Source organism: Eptesicus fuscus, chromosome 16 (genome assembly GCF_027574615.1).
Source record: "Eptesicus fuscus isolate TK198812 chromosome 16, DD_ASM_mEF_20220401, whole genome shotgun sequence".
In the NCBI taxonomy this organism is placed as follows: Eukaryota; Metazoa; Chordata; class Mammalia; order Chiroptera; family Vespertilionidae; genus Eptesicus; species Eptesicus fuscus.
Genome location: NC_072488.1, coordinates 19,087,400 through 19,100,755, shown reverse-complemented (window position 1 = coordinate 19,100,755; position 13,356 = coordinate 19,087,400). Strand labels below are relative to the sequence as shown.

The 13,356-nt window shown below is 45.4% G+C and overlaps 1 long non-coding RNA gene across 1 annotated transcript; it reads left to right on the top strand.

Moving 5' to 3' along the window:
- Nucleotides 1-104: 104 nt before the first annotated feature.
- On the top strand, nt 105-10,534 carry LOC114230287 (uncharacterized). The gene is made up of 3 exons (XR_003616172.2): nt 105-218; nt 5,233-5,515; nt 10,309-10,534. It is a non-coding gene; the product is annotated as an uncharacterized LOC114230287 (long non-coding RNA).
- The last annotated feature ends 2,822 nt before the right edge of the window (nt 10,535-13,356 follow it).

The window sequence follows — 13,356 nt, the reverse complement described above, 5'->3', positions numbered from 1 at the left end:
ATCTCGAGGGCTACAGTGATTGGTTCAGGGATAGGCACGTGACAGAATGCGGGCCAATCAGAGGCCTTTCCAATGATTGTTCTAAGAAGAGTGAGTGGTGAAGGCTTCCCAACGCAGGGAGGGAGGGAGGATGGATGGGACTCTAGGGTTCCAGAGGCTATGTTTTCAATCACCCCTGGAAAACCTGTCTCTATGAGGGAGAATAAAGCCAAGTAGAGGTAAGGAGGGGGGAGAGACAGAGAGAGAAGGTCTTCCCGGCACCGAGAGCCCAGACACATGTGTGAGAGCTCCAGCGGCCTCCCAGTGAAGCCCCGTTTTAATGAAGCTTGTGTGCCCTGGGCTTCTACCAATTGCAAGAAAGAATCGTCTGACGAACACCTGTCTTCTACAACTTTCCAGAAACACCATTTCTAGAGGGCACACCCCAGCTGGGCTCCGGTGTCAGGGCCCGCTGGAATGGGAGGCAGCTAAGGAAGGGGAGTGGAATGCAAACACCTTGGCCCAGTAGAAAGAGCAAAACCGGAGAGCACAGTGTGGGCTGTTCTCTCTGGGGTTTTACTGGTTTTGGTCATTGCGTTTTCTGGGAAGGTCCTTTTGGAGAAAGGGCCCTGCAACTAAAAGAGTTTCCCATTCCCTAACGGAGAAGGCCTTTTCTAGCCTCTCCAGCTCTAATGTTCTTTTTTTTTTTTTTTAAAAAAATATATTTTATTGATTTTTTACAGAGAGGAAGAGAGAGGGATAGAGAGTTAGAAACATCGATGAGAGAGAGAAACATCGATCAGCTGCCTCCTGCACACCTCCTACTGGGGATGTGCCCGCAACCAAGGTACATGCCCTTGACCAGAATCGAACCTGGGACCCTTGAGTCCGCAGGCCGACGCTCTATCCACTGAGCCAAACCGGTTTCAGCCAGCTCTAATGTTCTTGGTTATTTCTCTTTCTTGGTCACCTGGCCACAGTGTGTGCCTGTTAGAGGCCTAAGAGCATGCTGTGCTGGAGGGAGGGTAGGGCTCAGGCCAGGAGAGTGGAGGAGGCAGGGTGGGAGGGGGCCCCGAGGGTTGGAAACAGGACTGAGCTCCCACCAAGGCACAGGGGCCTCCATTCCTTCTCTGCGGGCCCCTGCTGAGAGGAGCCTGGAGTGAGTGAGTTAGTAGTTGGGTGGAGCTTCCCCCTCAGCTGGCCGTTCTCACTCTTTGATGCTCCATCCCACTCATAGGGCAGGTGTGGCGTGCGGGTGGTCTGGGATTCTGGACTCCTGGAAGGCGGCCTCTTGCCAAGCACAGGTGCTCTGAGGCCGGAGAGAGCCAGAGAGCCTGCTGGGAGTGTGGCAGGCGGTCAGGGCAGAGGGCGAGGGGAGGGGACGGCGAAAGGATGTGGGGGTGGAGAATAATAAACTCCTCCGTGGATCTGAAGGCTCTTGGAGTCTGATTTTCAATTATAAATAATCCCAGGATTTGTTCAAAGCTCAACAACAGCCCCCAGCGGCCTCCAGCTGGGCAGAGCAGCCACGTGGGGTTTCAGACCTCCTGAGTGTGTCCACCAGCCTGTGGCCTTCGCAGTGGTGGAGGGAGGGTTCTGAGAACACGCCGGAAGACACTTCTCCAAAGTCCGAGTCACCACCACACGTGTTTACTGAGTTTCTGTGCCGCATGTTAACAAACAAGGCTGCGCTTGCTGTGGGAAACCTTGAATTTGTACAGCCAGCCGTTACTGGACGCCTACTGTGCGCCTCCATCCCAGCCCTGCACGAGGCCTTTGTGTAGGAAGGGGAAGCATCGAAAAACAAGTCGCTGTCCCCACGTTCCAGTCCAGAGCGAGAACATGTGCTGGCGTCCAGAACTTGCTTCAACGCCCCAGGATGGTCTGCGAGTGACCAGGAGGCCCTGGGTGGCCAGGTGCCTTGAACTGGTTCATGCAAGAGCAGGAGGAGAGCTGGGCAGGAGGACCCAAGTCTGAGTCCTTGCAAGAAATCTCGGGAAATAAGAGAGAGACCACAGGTCCAGCACCAGGAGCCAGTGGAGAGACAGACTCCACCAACTCCAAGCTTCTGTTGGGAGGGCTGACTGTGAGGAGTGGGGTCCCTGCAGGGCCAGAGGGTCAGGAGGTGGAGCGCCTGATACGAAAGCCAGACTGTGTGTGTGTGTGTGTGTGTGTGTGTGTGTGTGTGTGTGTGTGTGTGTGTAAAGCTTGTGGCTGGAAAGTCCTTGGAAAAGACTTTCTCCACGAAAGCTCGAGCAGCCTGAAAGCTGGGGGAGGGTGTGGTGGTGTCCAGGGTGCGACCACAGTCCCAGTTCCCTTCGCCACTCCCCAGCTGCTGTGGCCTGTGCCCAAACGGTTTCATTAAAAAGGAAGTACTTTTCAGGCAGCACAAAGAGGTCCCAGAAAACATATTATTCAAAGGAAATGTTTTTCTAGGGCAGCGATTTTCAACCAGTGTGCCACAAGAATTCTTCAAACATGCAACACCTGACTATTCAGTCGGGGCCATTGACCTCCCGCCCTCCTCCTTAGGTTGTCAAATAAAAAAATGACAACAGCCAACATAATAAATACATGTCCACCAATAATTGAATCTAAAAATCAAAATAAATGAACAAGGAATCTAATGAACAAAATAAATGGATGAATAAACTAGAACCAGGGGCATGGGAACATCCGACATGAGGAATCTCAGAGGGAAGGGGCGGGAGGGCAGGGAGAGATTAACCAAAGAACTTACATGCATATATGCATAACGTATGGACACAGACAATAGATAGGGGGGTGAAGGCCTGGGGTGGGGTGGGAACCGGGTGGCAGGGGGTAACGGGGGAAAATAAAGGGGATATCTGTAATACTCTCAACAATACAGATTAAAAAAAAATAAAAGAGCATAGCTGTCTGCTGTGAATGAATCAAAATTATATGTATTTTTCAGTCAGATGGGCAAAAATTGTATTTTTTGGTGTGCCCCAGAATTTTAGCAACTAGTTTATGTATGCCGTGAGATGAAAAAGGTTGACAATCGCTGCTCTAGGATTTTAATGCAGTTGGAGGGAAGGCAGGGTGGAGTTCAGAATCCTGCCGTGGTACATGGTGTCCTTTCTGACACTGCCGGCTGTGTTTGGGGAGTACTTCGGGCTCTAGGACTGCAGGGGAGGGTAAAATGATCTCACTGCAATTTGAAAAAAGTGTCCATTTTCTTCTTATTCCCCCAAGAAGTGGGAAAAAAACCAACTCTGTGTGTGTGTGTGTGTGTGTGTGTGTGTGTGTGTGTGTTGGGGTGGGGGTGGGGTGCTGGCTAGAATACTAGATGACACGACAGCTGATAAAAAGACTTGTTATCTGTGTTATTCAATCACTTGCCTCAGTAAAAAAAAAAAAAGGTTAAATCTTTCTTTTTGTTTTTTTTCTTTTGTTAATTCTCACCCGGAGGATATTTTTTCCATTGGTTTTTTTTTTTGTTTGTTTTTTGTTTTTTAAAGGGAGAATGGAAGGGAAGGAGGAAGCGGGGAGAGAGAGAAACATCGATGTGAGGAAGACACATTGATTGGTTGCCTCCTGCACATGCCCCGACTAGGGCCAGGGATCAAACCTGCAACCCAGATACGTGCCCTTGACTGGGAATCAAACCCATGAGCATTCAGTGGGCAATACCACTGAGCAACACTGGCCAGGGCAAAAAGGTAAATCTTTTCAAATATACATTTCTAAGCTTCACAGCAAGGATTTTAGCAGAGCAGTCGGAAAAGACCTCACAGCTTTCCTACTTCAGTTCTAGCATCTTCTTCTTTCCCCTTTCTATATTGTCATAGGAAGGAAGAAATTTGTCCCAAGGAGGCAAATCCTCTCTGTTCCCCCCGAAACCCCACTTTGAACAACTCATGTCCCAGACATTTGAAGGCTTTGAGACTTACTAGAAGCCAAATGCTCTCAAGAATAGAACACACATCTGCTGAAAGTCCCCCGACACCCAGTGGTGATGTAGGACCTTGTCTGGCTGTTGAGTGTGTGGGAGTGATGCCTAGTGGGGGAATCCAGGATGGTGGGAATGGGGCCAAAATACGCAGCAGCTGCATATAATGCTGGGATTTGGGCTCTACTGCCCTGAACCCTGGAGACAAGGCTGGCTCTAGGAACCCCGGGAGGGCGTGAATGCCAGAGAACTGGGCAGGGACAGGTTGGACAGGTGCGCATCCCTGTGGATTTAGCGTGTTTCAGTGAGACCCCAGTTCACTAATCAAGGTGTGAAGATGGAGGGAGTTCCTTCCATCCTGTTCTTCCTTCTTAATTTTCTAAATAAGTTGCCAGTTCTCTGGGCCTCATCTTCCTCGTCTGATGAAGGGATTGAGATAGATAATCTTTAAGGTCTTTGCCGTGTTAACCTCCTGGGTAGAGCTGGCTACCGAATTTATCAGGCCCAGTGCAAAAGGGAAATGCAAGGCCCTTGTTCAAAAATCAGGGGCAAAGTGCTATTAAAAGTCTTACAATTAGAAGGTTTTCCCCTTTCTACTATGGTCTCTCTCTCTCGATTTGTCATAATGTTTCTCTTTCGTTTACTTTTTAATGTTCTAAGTAAAGTTAAAATTTAATATTAACATGACTCCTGCCATTCATCTTGGCTCACCATCGACTTTCCTTATACTTTTCATATGACACTTTTCACGTACGAATGCTTTCAGAGCGTAAACAACAGTCGTCTGGCTAATCCAGGACGTGCTTGCTTAGTTTCCTTTGGGTTGTCATCATACCAGGAACAAAATGTAAGCATTTTCTGCAGAATTTGAGATCAATCTGTAGCTCCCCTATTTGAGAAATTCAGGTGTAAGCAGCCAACATTTGGAGGCATGTGGTCTATTAACTAAAGATTGTCTTTCATAAATCTTGCCTTATAAATATACTCTCAGGATATTATTCAATGTGTGCCGTATATTAAATATTTCTACCACACACACTTATTTATCATGGATCTGTGCTGAGGGAGGAAAAATTTAAAAGACGAGCAAAAATGTGTCGTTCTCAAATTGCACCTAAATCGAATAAGTGAAAAGTCAGAATACTACTACTTGAATATGAATGTCTATTAATTTGCAAGGTACTTCCATTTCTGAATAATTCAGTAAAAATTTTAATCCATGCTAAAAATTATAATCCATGATATACCTTCTATTACTTTATATTTAAGATTGTGAATTGGATTTATTTTTTTCTGTGACTGTCTTGTTTGTAAATATGTTTTATTTTTCTTGATAGTCTGGAAGCTTCTTGGGAGCAAGGCTCAAGTCTTTTGTACTTTGCGTTTGGATCCCAGCTCTGCCACTTAGAAGCTATTTGACCTTGGCAAAGGTCACTAAAGCTTGGTAACAATGGATGAATAATATTACCTGCCTGAAGATTAAATGAGAAACTTTACCTGAAGGCCTCAGCAAAGTGCCTGGCATGAAGTATATGATTAATAAACATGAACTAGTATTATTATTATTTTTGTTGTCACCATTTTCTGGTGCTGTCAGAATATCTCATATTCTACCTGCAGGTAAGCACTATATAATTAATTGTCATCTTGAAATAAGGCATTGATGGAACACTTATTATTATTATTTTAAATCTTTATTGTTGAGATGTCCCACTTTTTTCCCTCATTGCCCCCCTCCACCCAGTTCCCGCCTTACCCCAGGCCTTCATCACCCTGTTGTCTGTGTCCATAGGTAATGCATATATACATATAAGATCTTTGTTTAATCTCTTCCTGCCCCCTTCCTTCTTCCCTTTGAGAATCATCAGTCTATTCCATTTCCATGCCTCTGATTCTATTTTATTCACCAGTTTATTTTGCTCATTAGATTTCTTATTTGTTTATTTTGATTTTTAGATTCAATTGTTAATAGGTGTATATTTGTTGCCATTTTGTTGTTTGTATTTTTTATCTTTTTTTCTTCCTCTTCTTCTTCTTAAAGAATACCCTTCAACATTTCATATAATACTGGTTTGGTGGTAATGAATTCCTTTAGCTTTTTCTTATCTGTCTGTGAAGCTCAATTCTAAATGATAGATTTGCTGGGTAGAGTAATCTTGGTTGCAGGTCCCTGCTATTTATTACTTTGAATATTTCTTGCCACTCCCTTCTGGACTGCATAGTTTCTGTTGAGAAATCTGCTGACAGTTGTATGGGCATTCCCTTGTAGGTAACTAACTGTTTTTCTCTTGCTGCTTTTAAGATTCTTTCTTTGTCTTTTGCTCTTGTCATTTTAATTATGATGTGTCTTGGTGTGGTCCTCTTTGGGTTCCTCTTGTTTGGGACTCTGTGCTTCCTGGACTTGTAAGTCTATTTCTTTCACTAGGTGGGGGAAGTTTTCGGTCATTATTTCTTCAAATATGTTTTCAATATCATGCTCTCTCTCTTCTTCTGGTATCCCCATAATGCGAATGTTGGTACGCTTGAAGTTGTCCTGAAGGCTCCTTATACTATCTTCATATTTTTGGATTTTTATTTCTTTTTGCTCTTCCGGTTGGGTGTTTTTTGCTTTCTCATATTTCAAATCATTGATTTGATTCTCGAAATTCTCTACTCTACTGTTGAATCCCTGTATATTATTCTTTATTTCAGTCAGTGTCTGCTTAATTTCTGGCTGGTACTTTTCCATTTTTTTTGGGGGGGGGGGCGGCGCATTATCCTTAAAAGTCTCACTAAGTCTCTTGGAGGTTTCTGGAAGATTCTTGAATAACCTTATAACTGTGGTTTTGAACTCTATATCCAATAGTTTGTTTTCTTCCAATTCTTTCATTTGTGACATGTTTCTTTGTCTCCGCATTTTGGCTGCTTCCCTGTGTTTGTTTCTATGTATTGGGTAGAGCTGCTATGTTTCCTTGAGTTGATAGAGTGGCCTTGTGTAGTAGGTATCCTGTAGGGCCCAGTGGCTTAGCCTCCCCAGTCACCTGAGCTGGGCCCTCTAAGTGCACCCCTTTGTGGGCTGTGAGCACAGTTTTGTTGTAGTTGAGATTGATTGCTGTTGGTGTCACTGGGAGGTATTGACCTGCAGGCCAATTGGCTGTGGGGACCAGCTGAGACTACAGTGGGAGAGCTGCTGAGCAGGAGACACCCTTGTGGAGTAGGACTTGCTTCAGTGGGGCTTTGGTGCTCACTGAGTAACCTTATAACTGTGGTTTTGAACTCTAGACACACTCTCACTGAGTAACCTTATAACTGTGGTTTTGAACTCTAGACACACTCTCACTGAGTAACCTTATAACTGTGGTTTTGAACTCTAGACACACTCTTGAGTGTGTCTCTTATGAATGTGTAGAGTTGTAATCTGGTGTGGTCTCACACTGACCACTGGGTACACTGACTCTTGGGTCTCCAGGAAGGTGTAAAGTCAGCCACTGCCTGGGGCCACCCAGCAGGAGCTACAGAAAGATCTGAAGATTCCTCCTCTTTGTATTGGGTTTGGAAGTGCCCAGATGAGACCCAGCTGTGAAGCAAGGCAGGCTGCTGCTGGTGCTGGGTCTTGGGCCTTTTATTAATAGGTTCGGGGCTTCCTGACCCAACTGCAACTTGTCTGATTTTAGCCTGAGTAAGGACAGGCCATTCATATGCAAAAGCTGCTGCACACAGCTTGGGTGAGGTTGTAAATTGGATGAGGTGGGGTCTTAGGGAATCACCAGGGCGGAGCAAACAGAAATGGCTGCCCCTCAGCCCTGTGAGCAGGGAGGTCCCAGCATGGGAACAATGATCTCTGCGAGCACCTCCATCTGGGAGAAAGCTGCCCCTGAGTTCCTGCCCCGATGCCAGAGAATCCAGTTCCTCCTGGTATGTGTCTGTGTCTCCCAGAGCCTTGCCCTTTTGTTTGTTTTTTGTTTGTTTGTTTGTTTGAAGCCATTGAACCAGGAAGCCTGGAGCTCAGAGGAAGTGGGACGTTGTAAGTTCAGTTCATACACCAGCCTTTTAAGAGGAACAGCTGGGTCTCCAGCAGCCTCTGTGTCACTGAGCCCCAATCCACACTGGTTTTTACAGCCCGTAGTTATGGGGACTTCTCTTCCCAGCTCTGGAACCCTGGCTGGGGGGTCTGGTGTGGGGCTGGGACCCCTTGCTCCTCTGAGGGGCCTCCACAGAGACACTCTTCCTCCCGATTAAAAAAATCGGCCCACGTGCGTGCTGACCAGCCCGTTCCACGCCTCCGCACCTCCTACCAGTCTCAGTGTGCTTTCTTATTTACTTCTCTAGTTGTAGGACTTCCATTCAGCCAGCTTTCTGGCGGTTCGGGATGATGGTTGTTCTGTATTTTAGTTGTGATTTTGATGTGGTTGTGGGAGGCGGCAAGTACGGGCGTTTACCTATGCTGCCATCTTGGTTCCTCCGACGGTACATTTATTATTAGTCTTCGGGTACAATTGTGATTCCTCTCATTTGCACAGCTCTTGGCCAAGTCATCTGTGCCTCACCACAATCTCATGAGTTAGGTTTTACTGAATCATTGGGACCAGTGATGTGAAAAACCAGGTGCAGAAGTTGAAACCCAAGTGTGCTGGAAATTAAAACCCCACATTAGCAAGAAATACACACATCACCCATATATACCTGTGGCTGAAGCTCATGTTCCTCAAAACAGGCACCCAGTGAACTCAGCTGAGGGGAAAGCATTTCCTGTCATCTGCCCACAGCCCTTCTATGTGTAGTAAGTCAGGCAGCCTTGGCCACGTACGGTGACCAGCCGAGGAGGCCACACCTGCTCCTGGCATTACTGTAGGTGGGGGACCATGTCCAGGCTTCCACTGTGGTGAGCAGCGCCCTCTCTACAGACCCTTGGGGAAGACCTGTACAGACCAGAAATTGCTAATGAGCAGCTGGCCTTCACATAACCTGCAGGACAGTGGTGTTTTCCCACGGGAGAGAAGTGGTTTGTTTAGAGAAAACAGATGGCGCCATCCTGACCAAGGTCCTCGTTAGAACTCCCAGCAGCCAGCAGGCATCTTGGTGCTTTTTTATTTTATTTATTTTAAATTTATCTTTATTGTTGAAAGTATTAAAGATGTCCTCCCTGCATTCCCCCTTTCCTCCCCACTCCCACACTATTGTCTGTGTCCATGGGTGTGCATCTATGTACATAAGTTCTTGGTTGGTTACTCTCTTCTCCTCCCACCCCTTCCTTCTGAGATTCGTCAGTCTCTTGCATGCTTTTATGTCTCTGGATCTATTTTGTTCATCAGTTTATATTATTTATTAGATTCCACATTTAAGTGAGATCATGTGATACTTATTTTTCTCTGACTGGCTTATTTCACTTAGCATAATAACCGCCAGGCCCCTGATATGTTGTCTCAAAGGGTAAGAGATTCCTCTTTTATACAGCTGCATAGTATTCCATGGTGTAAATGTACCACAGCTTTTTTTTTATCCACTCATCTGCTGATGGGCACTTAGGCTGTTTTCAGATCTTATCTCAGCGCCTTTTTAGATTGCTGGCCATGGTCAACTCAAAGAGAATATACCTACAAATATAGTTACTGGGAAATGCATAGGATTTGGTGAAGAAAACAAACTTTATTGATGGATGTAAAAGATTTGGGTAAAGGGGGAGATGTATTGTATTTCTGGATGAGAGTCTTGGTCTGTCAACACAGTCCCTCCGGAAGGTGTTGCAGTAGATCAGAGACGTGGCCACTGGCAGATGCAGCTGGAACACTTGGGCCCCCTGAGAGGCCTTGGGCCTGAGCATCATCCAAGGCCAGGACCACAGCTCTGCTCTCAGAGCCTTTGCTGAGCAATCATCCAGCAAGAGATGCAGAAGGAGGCTGGCCACAGATTCCCCACAGATGAGGGCCTGGGCCCAGCCTTCTGGTGACAGGGAAGGTCTGGGGGAACCAAGAATGATGATACCTGAGGGGACTTTCACCTCGAAGCACGAGGGACTTGGGAAACCTGAGGTTCAGGGAAGCCAGCAGTGAAGTAAGACGGAAACCACTTGCCTTGCCAGGAACTTACTAACACACGTGGGCTCAGCCAGCCTGTTATGCAGATATAATGGAAGAGAAAAGGCTTCCATTGCTCATCCCACAGCCAAACCACAGACCCTGGCAACTCCTCGCCTCGGAGGCAACAAAAACACATTCCCAGGGTTTGGCTCCTTCCTTCTGAATTCTATACCTTGAGCTAAAGAAGTCAGTCACGCGAGGCTGGCCTGCTGGGAAGTGCATCTGTGGTCTCTGCAGAGATCTCTGCCCGCCCTTCTCTTGGATCTCTCCTCCCACATTCCCCCCCACCCCCCACACACCAGTTCTGGGAATGCCCATTAATGACATGACGGATAGATTCTTCTGTTTTGCTTCCAGGAATCTTTTTTTGTTTGTTTGAAGCCATTGAACCAGGAGAAAAAAATTACTTTTTCCCACTTTGGAGACACCTTGTGGACAATCCATCAAGAATTCCATAACATACAGTTAACAAACATTTTGAAGGCCAACAAATTGTTGGGCCTTGAGCCAGGCTTTGGAGATGAAAATAAAGGTTGGAGTTTTCTTTTTATTATTCATCAGACCGAAGGGCGTGGTCTGGGAACCTGGCCCAAGGGAAGAAGTGTCAGAATAACTGGATTTGACTCCCGCCTCTGACAGGTGATGGCAGAACAGTCGCCTATGGTCACTGGTCTCAGGCTCCTAATATGTACACTTTAGTGACGGGCCTGGATGATCTCGCTGGGCCTTCCAGCTCTAACACTGGATGTTGGCAAGTCTGTGAGCACAGGCAGAATCAAGAGTAACTGGAAGAATCTTGCTCCTATGTTCTCAGAAGAGCCTGGCCAGGTGATTTCCCTTTTATTATGATGATGTAACAGTTGATATATGCAAAGGAATGTGAGTATCACACAAGTAATGATGGAGCATAACAACATAATAACAACCCTGCATGCTAACATTAGAGGTCACAAACATTCTGAATTTTATTTCTAGAAACCCCTTGTTTCAAAGAATAAGTTAGCTCATGTGTATTCATCCTCAAATAACATGCTATTTATTTTTGCTTGCTTTATAAAAATGGTATTATGCTCTACCTAGCCTTCTTTTCACTTGCTGTTTTCACTCAATATTCTGTTTCTAAGCTTGGTCCATGTGGCATGCAGGAAAACTATATAAAGTTTTACTGTGTGAGTCTGAGTAAATAATTTTTTATTTATTCCCTGGACATTTGGACAGGGGTTATTTCCAGTCATTATTACAACGTTACTATTTCCAGTCATTATTACAACGTTCCTACACATAAATGCTATGTGAGTGTTTCTCTGAGGTTTCTACTTAGAAGTAGAATCACACGAATCTTGGACAGGTGTGAAAGAGTTTCTCTTGGGTAGAATTGCTAGGCTGAAAAGTATGCGAACATTCAACCTCTTTTTCCCCAAAGTGATTGTACCAATTTGCACTCCTATCGACAGTGTAGAAAATGCGCTTGATTCTCACCCTCACCAAGACTTGGACAGTGTCAGGCTCCTTAATTTTTGCCAGTCCTGTGAGTGAAAAGTGGTATCTCACTGGTGTCTTAATTAGTGTCTCTCCCATTACTAATGAGATTGTGTGTTCTTTCATGTATTTCCGGGCCGCTCATATTTCCTGATCTGTGAGCTGCCTGTTCCTATCTTTCGCTCTTTTTCTTTTTTTTCTATTGGACTGTTTGGTTTTGTGTTTACTTATTTATTGGACTTTGAAGACTTAAAAATAAATCCTCTTTATGTATTTTTTACTGATTATGCATATTGTAAATATCTTTTCCTGGTGTGTGGCTTTCAGGTCACTTTCATTGTGGGATCTACTGTTAGAAGTTCTTAATTTGAAGGCAGCCAAATTTATTATTTCTTTCTTTCCTAGTTTACACATTTTGTGTTCTGTTTAAGAAACCTTTGCCACCTTGGGGTCCTAAAGATATGCTTGTACAGTGTCTTAAAACATTTTAGAGTTTTACCTGTTACATCTAAGTCTTAAATCCACTAGGGTTTGATTTTCTCTATGGTGTAAAGCAGGATCTAATTATATTTTTTTCCCATATGAATAACCAATTGATACTACATTTGTTGAAGAACTTTTTCCTTGTGATCCATAATGCCTTATCTATACTAATAAAAGGGTAATATGCTAATTAGGCCCAGAGACCTTCCGGGAGACCTTCCGGATATCCTTCCGGACAAAAGCCATGGTGGCAGGGCCAAAGCAGAGGCAGGTTAGGGGCAATCAGGCTGGTGAGGGGGGCGGCAGTTGGGGGCAAGCAGGCCGGCAGGTAGGTGAGCAGTTAGGAGCCAGCAGTCCAGGATTGTGAGAGGGGTCCCAGTTTGGAGAGGGTACAGGCCAGGCTGAGGGATACCCCTTCCCTGTGCACAAATTTCGTGCACTGGGCCACTAGTCCTATATAATAAAGAGCTAATATGCTAATTAGCAGAATGATCAAACAGCAGAATGATCATCTGGACGACCTTCTGGATGACCTTCCAGACGACCTTCTGGACAAAGCCAGGACTGCGAGGGCCTGCCAAGGCTGCAAGGGCTAGCCAAGCCCCTTGCATGAATTTCATGCATTGGGTTGCTAGTCTATTATATTGCAAAGACCCATACCCCCTTCTCTCTCTGTCTCTGTTTCTGGTTCTTTAGTCTACTCCACTGGGCAATTTGTCTATATCTATCCCGGTACAACACTGTCTTCATTACGACAGCTTTGTAGTAAGTCTTGCTATTCCTCTTCAGGGGTGCCTTGTTTATTCTTAGGTCTTTGCTGCGCCCTATAAATTTGAGAATTATTGGCCCAAGTTCCTCAACAATTCTATTTGGCTTTCTATTGGAATTAGATCCATTTGGGGAGGAGTGACATATGTATGATATTTCCAAAAGATTATATTATGGCCCTTGAGTCGCTGATGGTCTAGTGGTGAAGATAGACAGAGACAGATCATTATAATACCATGTGGTAAATATTACATAAGCATGAAACACTAAGGAGGAGTTGGGAAGGAGTTAGAGAGAAGGTAATGTGTCAAAAGGTTCTCAGTAAACAAAGATTCTGTATCCTGGTTTCGGAAGTAGAGCGAAAGTGAGAGGGAGGAAGTGCAGAAAATGCACCGTAGGGAGCTCCGTTCCACCCAGTTGCTTTGGGGGACACAGGTCTGATGTTAAGGTTTCCGGTGGCTACCACCAATAGCCACAAAGACAACTATAGATAGTAATTAATTACAGGGAATGTTGAATGCAGGCGAATGATCAGCATGGAGAGGGGGCTGGGTAGGGAAGGCTCCTTTCCTTGGGTAGGCAAGATGCTGAGGTTTGAGCCAGGTTTTGAAAGATGTTGGAGCCCTGTATTCCAGACAGAGAGAGCCACCCAAGCAAAATATATAGGAAGATAAT